Below are 10,465 nucleotides of genomic sequence, written 5' to 3'. Positions count from 1 at the left end.
AGTTCACAACTCCACTAATAGTGTATTAGTGTCTTACTTTTCCCACATCACCTCCAATATTTATCATTTTCCTTTTCTGCTCTATTAGCCAAGCTGATAGGTATGGGGTGGTACCTCAGAGTTGTTTTAATCCATACTTCTCTTAACAATACTGTTTTAGAGCATTTTATATGATTTTAGATAGTTTTTATTACTTCATCAGAAAACTGCTTGTTCATTATCCTTTGGCTATCTATCATTTGGGGAATGGCTCTTATTTTTATCAATTTGAGTAAGTTCTCTATATATTTGAGAAATGAGGCCTTTAGCAGAGAAACTTGCTGTAAATTTTTTTCACAGTTATGATTATCATGTATTTCCCTCCATCATATTTCCCCCCATTAATCCTATTCTCTAACTCCTTTCACCCTGTCCATCCTCAAAAATGTTTTGCTTCTGATTACCACTTCCCCCAATCTATCCACCCATTGATTAGTCCTATCCCTTCTTATTCTCTTCCCCACCTACTGTCCTGTGGGGTAAGAAATATTTCTATACCCAATCAATTGTGTGTGTTATTTGCTCTTTGAGCCAATTCCAATGAGAGTAAGAATCAAGCACTCCCCTCCACTTTCTTCATCTTCCCTTCACTTTAAAAGCTCTTTCATGCCTTTTTTATGTGAGATAATTTATCTCCTTCCTCCTCTCCCTTCCCCCTTCTTCCAGTGCATTCCTATTTCTCAGCCCTTATTTTTATCTTGTAGATATCATCCAATCATATTCAACCACAACCCATGACTTTTCTCTATGTATACTCTTTCTAATTGCCCTAATGATGAGAGAGTTCTTAGGAGTTACAAGTATCATCTTCCCATGTAGGAATGTCAAATTTAACCTTACTGGCTCCCTTATGTTTCTCTTTCACATTTACCTTTTTATGCTTTTCTAGAGTTTTGTATTTGAAAGTCAAATTTTCCATTCATCTCTGGACTTTTCATCAGGAATGCTTAAAAATCCTCTATTTCACTAAATTTCCATTTTTTCCTCTGAAGGATTATAATCATTTTTACTGGGTAGGTGATTCTTGTTTGTAATCCAAACTTCTTTGTTTTCTGGAATATCATATTCTGAGTCCTCTGATCTTTTAATGTAGATGCTGCTAAATTCTATGTTATTCTAACTGTGGATCCATGGTATTATAATTGTTTCTGGCAGCTTGCAATATTTTTCTTTGACCTGGGAGATCTGGAATTTGGCCATAATTTTCCTTAGAGTTTTCATTTGGGGATCTCTTTCAGGATGTGATAAGCTGATTCCTTCAACTTCTGTTTCACCCTCTGTCTCTAGGATGTCCAGGCAATTTCAGTTTTGTATTTCCTTTTCCATTTGGACAATTCTACTTTTTAAGAAGTTCTTTTCTGAAGTGAATTTTTGTACATCTTTTTTGTGTGTCCAGTTCTGCTTTTTAAGGAGTTCTTCTCGTAAGTGAATTTTTTATATCTTTTTACATTTGGCCATTTCTGCTTTTTAGGGAGTTCTCTTCAGTAGATTTTATGCCTCCTTTACCAAGCTGTTGATTCTTTTTTTTCATGATTTCCTTGCATCACTATCATTTTCCCCAATTTTTCCTCTACCTCTCTTATTTTATTTTTTAAATCCTTTCTGTGCTCTTCCAGGGATTCTTTTTTCAGACTGAGACCAATTCCCATTTTTCTTTGAGTCTTTGGATTCAGCAGTTTTGACTTTGTTGTCTTCTTCTGAGTATGTTTTGATTTTCCCTGACACCATAATAACTTTTTATGGTCACAATCTTTGTTGTTGTTGTTTACTCATTTTCCTGGTCTATTTCTTGACTTTTCATGTTATTTTAAAGTTGGACAATATTGAAAAATGAATTGTATTCTCTTTTATTATTGTCATTAAGGCAAATGTCAATTTCTTCTTTTATTTCAAACATCATCAAAGTCTTTTGGCATTAGAAAACCAGCATTTGTAATGATAATATAAAATGGCACTATGCTTTATCCCAATATTATCACATGGTTTTGTAAAAAGCATTCTTTTTAATTGACCATTTCATAAAGTTGATTATTCTTATAATAATTTTGCCAGCTATTTGGAGCCTTTCTAATATTTCTATGATTGTTAAATATAAATATATGCATACATGCATGCATACATGTATATGTATATCCAATTGCTCAAGGTGTTACATTTTCTGCTAATGCTTGTTGATCTAGATTTCAGTCTTCATCAAATGACCTCATTGTAAATTCCAATAAAATTATCTTCCATTATACTGTTTTCATTTTTAAAATCGATTAATCTAATTAAAATTTTGTATTAACATGACATTACCTTCAAAATATTTGCAAAGTAAAGGAATCTTTCCTAGTATCAGTTTCAACAACATATTCTGTTTATGTAATCAAATAAACATCTTTAACTACATCTGTTCCTTTAACCAGTTATAATGGAAACAAGAAAAATTGTATTTTCTAAATGAATTTATTACAAAGATCTTAAAACATATTGTCAATTACCAACACATTATCTTTGAGTAGAATCATTTGAAATTGTTTGCATATGATTCAAGCTGCATCTTGAGCATATCAATAATTACAGGTAGCATCAATGTTTTACCTATCAGATGAGGCTTTTTACACTTAGTCACTCCATAAGTAAACTTATTTGATGAAAACAATCATTTTGATGCCAATGATAGACTTTTTGAAAAATTATTGTTTTGCTTATTAAAAGCCTCTAATTTTCTCTAAAATCTTATCCTGCTAACACATTTTGCATGTACATTTTTAAGATGTCATTTCAATTGACTGGGTTAAATGCTATCTTCAGCTAAAACATTTCTATAAGCAAGTACAGCTATCTTTCCTCTTCATCCATAAAAGTACTTGTGAATCCCATTGATAAACATAGAGGATTATATTTTCTGAATCTGCTATGTGAACTGTCTATTATCTTTGCTTCTACTAGTTTCAGTGGATTTTCTTATCCAAATGGTTATGCATTTATCTAGCATAAAGGAATATTATTTCACATTTTTAAAAAATAAAGACAATAAACACTAAGATGAACAAATTTAATTATTACTTTTGAAAAGTCTAAATGATAACTTACCACCTTAATTTATTTTAAAGTTTTGAAAGTTGCACTTTTTGGTGACAGTTGCCTGCTGTGCCCATAATAAGATTCAATATGTGCCTTCTTATATTTCACCTTATTTATGCATATATTATACAACTACTATACTGCTTTCACTGTAAGTTGGCACTAATTCATTGTGTTAGTATTGCTTTTGTTGACTTTGAATTCAACTTTGTTCTCACTGGGAAAAAAAGTATATATATTGATGTGGGAATTGTAATCCAAATATTCAACAATTTTGACCATCATTTCCTCAACAGAGGGTCTCACATATGAAGAGGGACATACCCCATAGTTGTGGGGAAAAAACAAAAAACTCAGCAACAGCAGTTTTCAAGAAAAGTCTACCAAGGAATCAGAGAGTTTTGAACTTGTCAGTAGAAGTAATAATTATGCCAAAAATCATGAAAACTAAGCTCCTAAAAAATAAGTGTCTTATTCACTAGAAACATGTATTACAAAGGGAGATCTCAATACAAGAAATTTTTTCTCTCCTGACTTGATTTATTGGTGAGTAAAAAGTGGAGTCCCAGAAATTATATTTCAGTATCCACACATTTAGAACTGAAAAGATGACTAGTTACAATATTATCAAAATCCCCAAGCTAATTGTTTTGTGGATATAGTGCACTTTTCATTCAGAATAGTTGAGATGAGGGAAAGTTAGTTTATTTGATTTTTGTCACTTGGCAGCAGCTTGGTATAATGGCTAAGCAGCTGATTCTGAATCAGAAAGCCCAGGACTGGAGTCCTACCTCTGGCAAATGCCAAATGTGAACGTGAGCAAGTCACTTAACTTCAGAGTATCCCAGGTAACTCTCTAAAATGATAAGTTACAAACCAGTTGCTGATCTGTCTTGGTGGAGGAAGCTTCAACACCAGAAGCTACATGACATTGATGAAATACTAGATAAATACAAAAATATAGAGAGAAAAGATGGGAGGGGAGAGAGAGGGAGAGAGGAAAGGAAAGGAAAGGAGAGAAGAGAGGGCAGAAGGGAGAAAGAAAATGAGAGAGTGAGAGGAAGGGAGGGAAGAAGGGAGAAAGAAAATGAGATAGTGAGAAGGAGGGAGGGAAGAAGGGAGAAAGAAAATGAGAGAAAGTGGAGGGAGGGATGGAAGAAGTGGTGGGGGGAGGAAGGAGAGAGAGAGAGAAGGAGAGAGAGAGAGAGAGAGAGAGAGAGAGAGAGAGAGAGAGAGAGAGAGAGAGAGAGAGAGAGAGAGAGAGAGAGAGATTAACAAAGAAAGCAGGAAATATTGAGCTCTAGGTTTTCCACAAGTTTCCTGGCCCATACCTGTTTTTTGACAGCCTTAGGACAGTAAAAACCAGGTAGGTCCTAGATAAGTCTTTTCATTAATTTTATAGGGCTTTAAAATCAGCTTTCATCTCTGCCAAAAAGGGAGCATCCCTTCCCCCCCCACACACCCTGCTTCCTCCCCTCTCAATTAGAACAAATGAGATTATTTTGCAATGGAACATACTTTGAAGAGTTCAGTTCATTAAGAATTAAGCTGCAGATTATTTGCATCAGCACCTAATAGTTCTTAGAGAGAATATTAGTCTGTTTCTGTGCATTTAGAACAAGGGCGAGAAATATAGAAGATTTGAGAAAGTTAAGATCAAAGAATATAAAGCCCAAAAAGGAAAAATCCCAAGGACCTTTGTGCAGCCAGTAGGTTGTATGTTAAGTTTGAAGATTTCTTTATCAATGCCCCAAGCAATCTATTAATATTATTTAACTTTCTTAAGACATTCAAAGCTATTTTTCTTTGAGGAAAAAATACATTTAGGAAAGATTTTATGGTAGTGTCTGAAACATTTAGACTCTTCTTTCCAAAGAGTTGCCAAGAGTTATACAAAAATGAAACTAATTCAAATTTCCCTGATTTGTTTCCTATATGCCAAATTTGAAGGAAACCAAACTAGGTTTTCACAATGGCCTTTTGCAATCTTTCATCTTTTGAGATTTAAAATTTAAATTTATGTCTTTGCTACTCTAGGTCTTCTCTTTTCCTAATTTATTCTTCACTTATTTCAAACCATCAACATATCCCTGCCATCAGGTTTGATTTATATTGCCTAGGAACATAATCCAATCATGAATCTTCCTTGAGAATGCCAAAAGAGCATGAGAAAGAACACAGTTTAATGATCTTTCTAGTGTAGAAAACAAAAGAGAAAAATTCTGTAGGGCTTAAAAATATAATGAGGTACGCCTTAGAAACTCACTGTCACAGAAAGAACTCAATTCTCTGCTTTAATTATATCACAACAACAACAACCCCCTTAAAGATCTATTCAGAGTCCATGTAAGTGGGAGTAACAATGGAAAAGTAGAGGAATGTGAGACAAGGTGATATACAACAGGGGTCTTTCTGACCTGAGGGGCAGATTACCACAGTAAGTGTGGAGGTCTGGTGGGAACCCTGAAATATCAGTCATATGGGTTGTGGCAATACCTTTGATAGGGTCAGAACACCAGCCAATATAATCTAACTATTCTTATGCATCTGAGTAATAGGATGATGTAGGAAGCTGGTTGATACCATGTAGAGTATAGGTCCTAGAGTCAAGAAGACCCGAGTTCAAATGTGACTTCAGAAACTTGTTGGCTGAGCAACCCTGGGCAAATCTCTTAACTTCTGCCAGCCTCAGTTCCCTCAACTATAAAATAGAGAGATCAATAGCACCTACATTATAAGCTCCTTATTTACAAAATGATTAGCATAGTGCCTGGCACACAGTAGGCCCTCAATAAATTTTGTTCCCTTCCTTTTTGCCCTTAAGATTGCTATATTCTGGCCATTCCTGAAACTGTTGGGGTGATAACTTAACACAGATAACAGTAGAATGAGTAGTACTCTTTTGTATTCTAGTACCTGCAGAATACTTGCTATGTGAGAACAAATAAGAAATACCAATATCCTACGTTCTCAAAATGCTTTATTTTAGCACTTGCTCAAAAGGGTAAATCATGAGGAGGTATGATTGCATGGACTAAAGACATGATGTTTTACATGATAACAAATTTGTAAATGAATGAAAGAAAAATCACGTGCAAAGAAGTGTGCCAATCACCAGAGCTACAAATTACAAAGCAAGACAATTCCTACTCTTGGCGAAATTGCATTCTAATAGGGGAAGTCAACATATATAAGATGTTTCAGCCACATGTCAAATGGAAAGGAACAATGGCTACTTAAGATTCATCACAAAGCACATGACACTGCATCTATCTTAATGTCATTCCATTGAGAAAATCAAATACACACATAGACGCATGTCTAACACATATGACATAAATATGTATGTAAGTGTGTTTGCATGTATATGTATGTATATACTTGAAAAACAGTCCTAAAAAACAGCTTTAGTGACCCACACTTTCTTATGTGATTTTCAAGGAACTGGAAGTAATCAGTGCTTGTAACCTGCCAATAAAAAAGCATTGGTTTTAATTTAAAATCCCCTTCTGCATTACTTCCCAATAATAGTGTTACATGATCCTTAGACACTTTAAATTCAACTTGAGTTTTTTCTTTCTTAGAAATGTTAAGTTCTGGAAAGCATCCTTTCCCAGAATGAGCCTGTTTCACTCACGTTAAATGTTTGTTTATCAGTGTAGTCACCTTCTTTGATTATTTTCTTCAAAATATCAAGATATTTGATGACTGAGTCCTTCTCTATTCACCTTGCTAGCAATTTTAACATTAAGCAATTGAACTCGATTTTTAAAGTGATCAGACTAATCAAGACTTACAGTAAAAATCTATTTACTGTCCACTTCATTTCCATTTTCTTTCACTGCATTAAATAAACTTGAAATTTTTGTCTTAATGACTGCTCCAATAAGAAAAATGCATTCTTTTATTTCAATTTTCAATCCATGTAACTAAGAAATGCTCTATTTCTATCATTGTAACTATACTAGTCTTCATAGCTATTTACAAATCACGAAAATCTAGTGCAATATTTCTTTTTATTTCACCTCTGATTTATTATGTTCTGTACCATAATTTCAAACATTCTGACACTTTGTCCTATTTTTTGTTACTAAGACCATGTTGATGTCATTCATTTGCATCAAATTCTTGTTCTAATGTGATAATAAGTCTCTTGTTGTATGTGCTAACAGCATTTCCATACAAATCTTCTCTTTTTTTGTCCATATTGTTAAGGGATCTTTTTTTAAAAAATTAACACAACTGGCAATGGTTGGTAATATGGCACACAGTAGTACATCACATCAACACTCAACAATAGGCAAGTACATACTGATAATGTCTGACAAGAATAGAATCAAATGGTGCTTCGTGGAAAATATGAAAAGACCAGAGCTGAATAGAAATTTTGACATTTAAACATAGGACTCAAGAGAAGCATAAAAAGGTAAACATGAAAGAGAAATCATAAGGGACTCAATAAAGTTAAACCATTTACATTCTTTATGGGAAGATGACACTTCTAAGTCTTAAGAATTTTATCATTATTAGAGCAGTTAGGAATCTACATAGACAGAGGTCATGAGTATAAGTCAATTATGTTGGGATGATTAAAAAATAGAGTGAGAAAGAGCGATAGACTGGGAAAGGGGTAAAGGTAGAGGAAGAATGGGGAAATTTATGTCACTTAAAAAGGGCATGCAGAGGGGCAGCTAGGTGGTACAGTAGATAAAGCACTGGCTCTGGATTCAGGAGTGCCTGAGTTCAAATCCAGCCTCAGACACTTGACACTTACTAGCTGTGTGACCCTGGGCAAGTCATTTAACCCCCATTGCCCTGCAAAAAAAAAAAAAAAAAGGCATGCAGGGAAGAATGGAAGAGGGGGAAGTGGGTGGCAAACAACACTTGAACCTCATTCTCATCGGAATTGATTCACAGACAGAACACATATATGTGTGTATACAAATATGCATACATACACACTCAGGTATAAATCTATCTTATCCATCAGGGAAGTAAAAGGAGAAAGGGATAAGAGGAAAAGGGGGAAAAGATGATAAAAGAGAGGGTGGATTAAGGGAGGCAGTAATCAGAAGCAAAATAGACTTTTGAGAAGGGATGGGCTAAAAAGAAAGAGAGAGAAGGGTAAACAGGAAAAAAAGGATAAAAAAGGTAATAATCATATTGTGAATGTGAATGGGATAAATTCACCCATAAAATGGAAGCAGAGAGCAGAATGAACTAAAAACCAGAATCTAACAATATGTTGTTTACAATAGACAAACTTGAAATAAGAAAGATACACATGGGGAGTTAAAATAAGGAGCTAGAACAGAATCCTTTCTCTTTCACCTGAAGTAAAAAAGGCAGAGGTAGAAATCATGATCTGAGACAAAACAAAAGCAAAAATAGACCTAATTTAAAAGGGTTAATGAGAGAAGCTATATTTTTCTAAAAGACACCACAGACAGTGGACTAATATAAAAAATTTATAGAAAGTTTCTCTAATAAAGTCCTCATTCCTCAAATATGTCATGAATTGAGTCAAATTGATAAAAATAAGAGCTATTCTCCAATTACGAAATGGTCAAAAGATATAGGCAATTTTCAGAATAATTCAAAGCTATCTATACTCATGAAAAATTATTTAAATTACTATTGACTAGAGAAATATAAATTAAAACAACTTGGGGTACCACCTCACGCCTATCAGAAATGGAAAATGCTAGAGGAAGTGAAAAAATTGGGACACTAATGAACTATTGGTAGAGTTTTGAACTGGTCCAACCATTCTGGAAAGCTATTTGGAACTGCCCAAAGGGCTATAAAACTGCGTACCCTTTGATCCAACAACATCGCTAATAGGTCTAAATTGCATAGAGATCAAAGAAAAAGGAAGACCCATGTGGTCAAAAATATTTATAGCAGGTCTTGTTGTGGTGGCAAAGAATTGGAAATTGAAGAGATGTTGACTGAGTTGTGATATATAACTGATAGAATAATATTGGGCTATAAGAAATGTTGAAGGGGGTGGTTTCAGAAAAATCTGGGAAGACTTTTATGAACTGAAACAAAGAGAAGTGAGCAGAACCAGATCATTGAACATAGTAATAGTGATATTGTAATTATGATAAACTGTTAAAAACTTATCTACTATGAACAATACAATGACCCAAGACTGTTAAGGGCTAAAATTCTAGCTAAACTGTCTAAAATATCTAATGAGTGGTCGCCAATAAATTATAAGCTTTAGCAAGCGTTAGACTTTTAAGCATTTATTAAGGAGAATAAGAATTTGGTAAAGAGAGAGAAAAAGGCCTAGATTCCTATCTATTAAAGGGAGAGCACATTTCTAGCTCCCTTCTCCGCCAGAGTCCAGAGGAAAGAGAAAACGAGACTGAGCGCCAGTCTCTTCCTTCCTCCTCCCACTAGTCCGCGTCACTTCCTGAAGCCTGGTCTTGCCCTCAAAGACCTTTGCTTCATAGGCAGAACTCTTCTACAGTAAGTATCCAGCAGGTGGCGTCATTCCCATCGTTACAGTCCCCCCTGTTGTTCCTCAAGAAACAAAATGTTTCCTTGACGGAACAGTAAAAACAATATAATAACTATTGCTAACTAATAATATGTGAACAACAATATAGAAAAGGAAGAGAGGAAAGTTTTGTCCAGAGGGGCGATTTTTTTTTTTTTGTCCTCATGAACCGACGCTTTGACATTGGTCTTGCAAAGGGAGGGCCTCTGCAGAGAATACATGTTACAGATGGTGTATATTATAACAGAAAGAGAAAAGAGAAAAAAAAAAAACAACAAAACAAAACTGTTCATTTAAAGTCTCTGAAAGTCTTTTCTCCTCTGTCCTCTAGGTGTAGTCGTAGAATGGAAGTCTTTTCAGGGGTTGAGGTATGGATGCTGGTAATCAGCCAGGAAAATTTCCTACAAAATTGAGCTTAACACAACTTTAAAATAGCTTTGTCAATAATAAAATCAAACAATGAAAGTTCTCAAAAACATGTCTAAGGGAATTCAGAATCTTAGTTGTTACACATGAAACATATAATAAAACAAAAATTGAAACATTCTTTAAAATTATAATATTACTATAGTCCCCCCCCTTATGGAGGGTAATTGAGAAGACAATTGCTGCAATATTAATTATTAAAAATAATTTTTATCTGTTTCATCACTTTTTGCATCATCTGCCTAATTATCCTCATGCCATTATGAGAAATTTTAAAATCTAATATAATTAGTAACAGATGTCAAGGCCAAATTCAACACTGTTATTTATCATGACACCTGAGATAATTATGGGGGTTACCATAAAAGAACAGAGAAATGATGGGATATGAGCATTCCCACACTTGAGCAATATGTACTG

The sequence above is a fragment of the Dromiciops gliroides genome, chromosome 3 (assembly GCF_019393635.1).
Source record: "Dromiciops gliroides isolate mDroGli1 chromosome 3, mDroGli1.pri, whole genome shotgun sequence".
Taxonomy (NCBI): domain Eukaryota; kingdom Metazoa; phylum Chordata; class Mammalia; order Microbiotheria; family Microbiotheriidae; genus Dromiciops; species Dromiciops gliroides.
The sequence above is the reverse complement of the archived record's forward strand: the minus strand, read 5'-3'. Positions refer to the sequence as shown.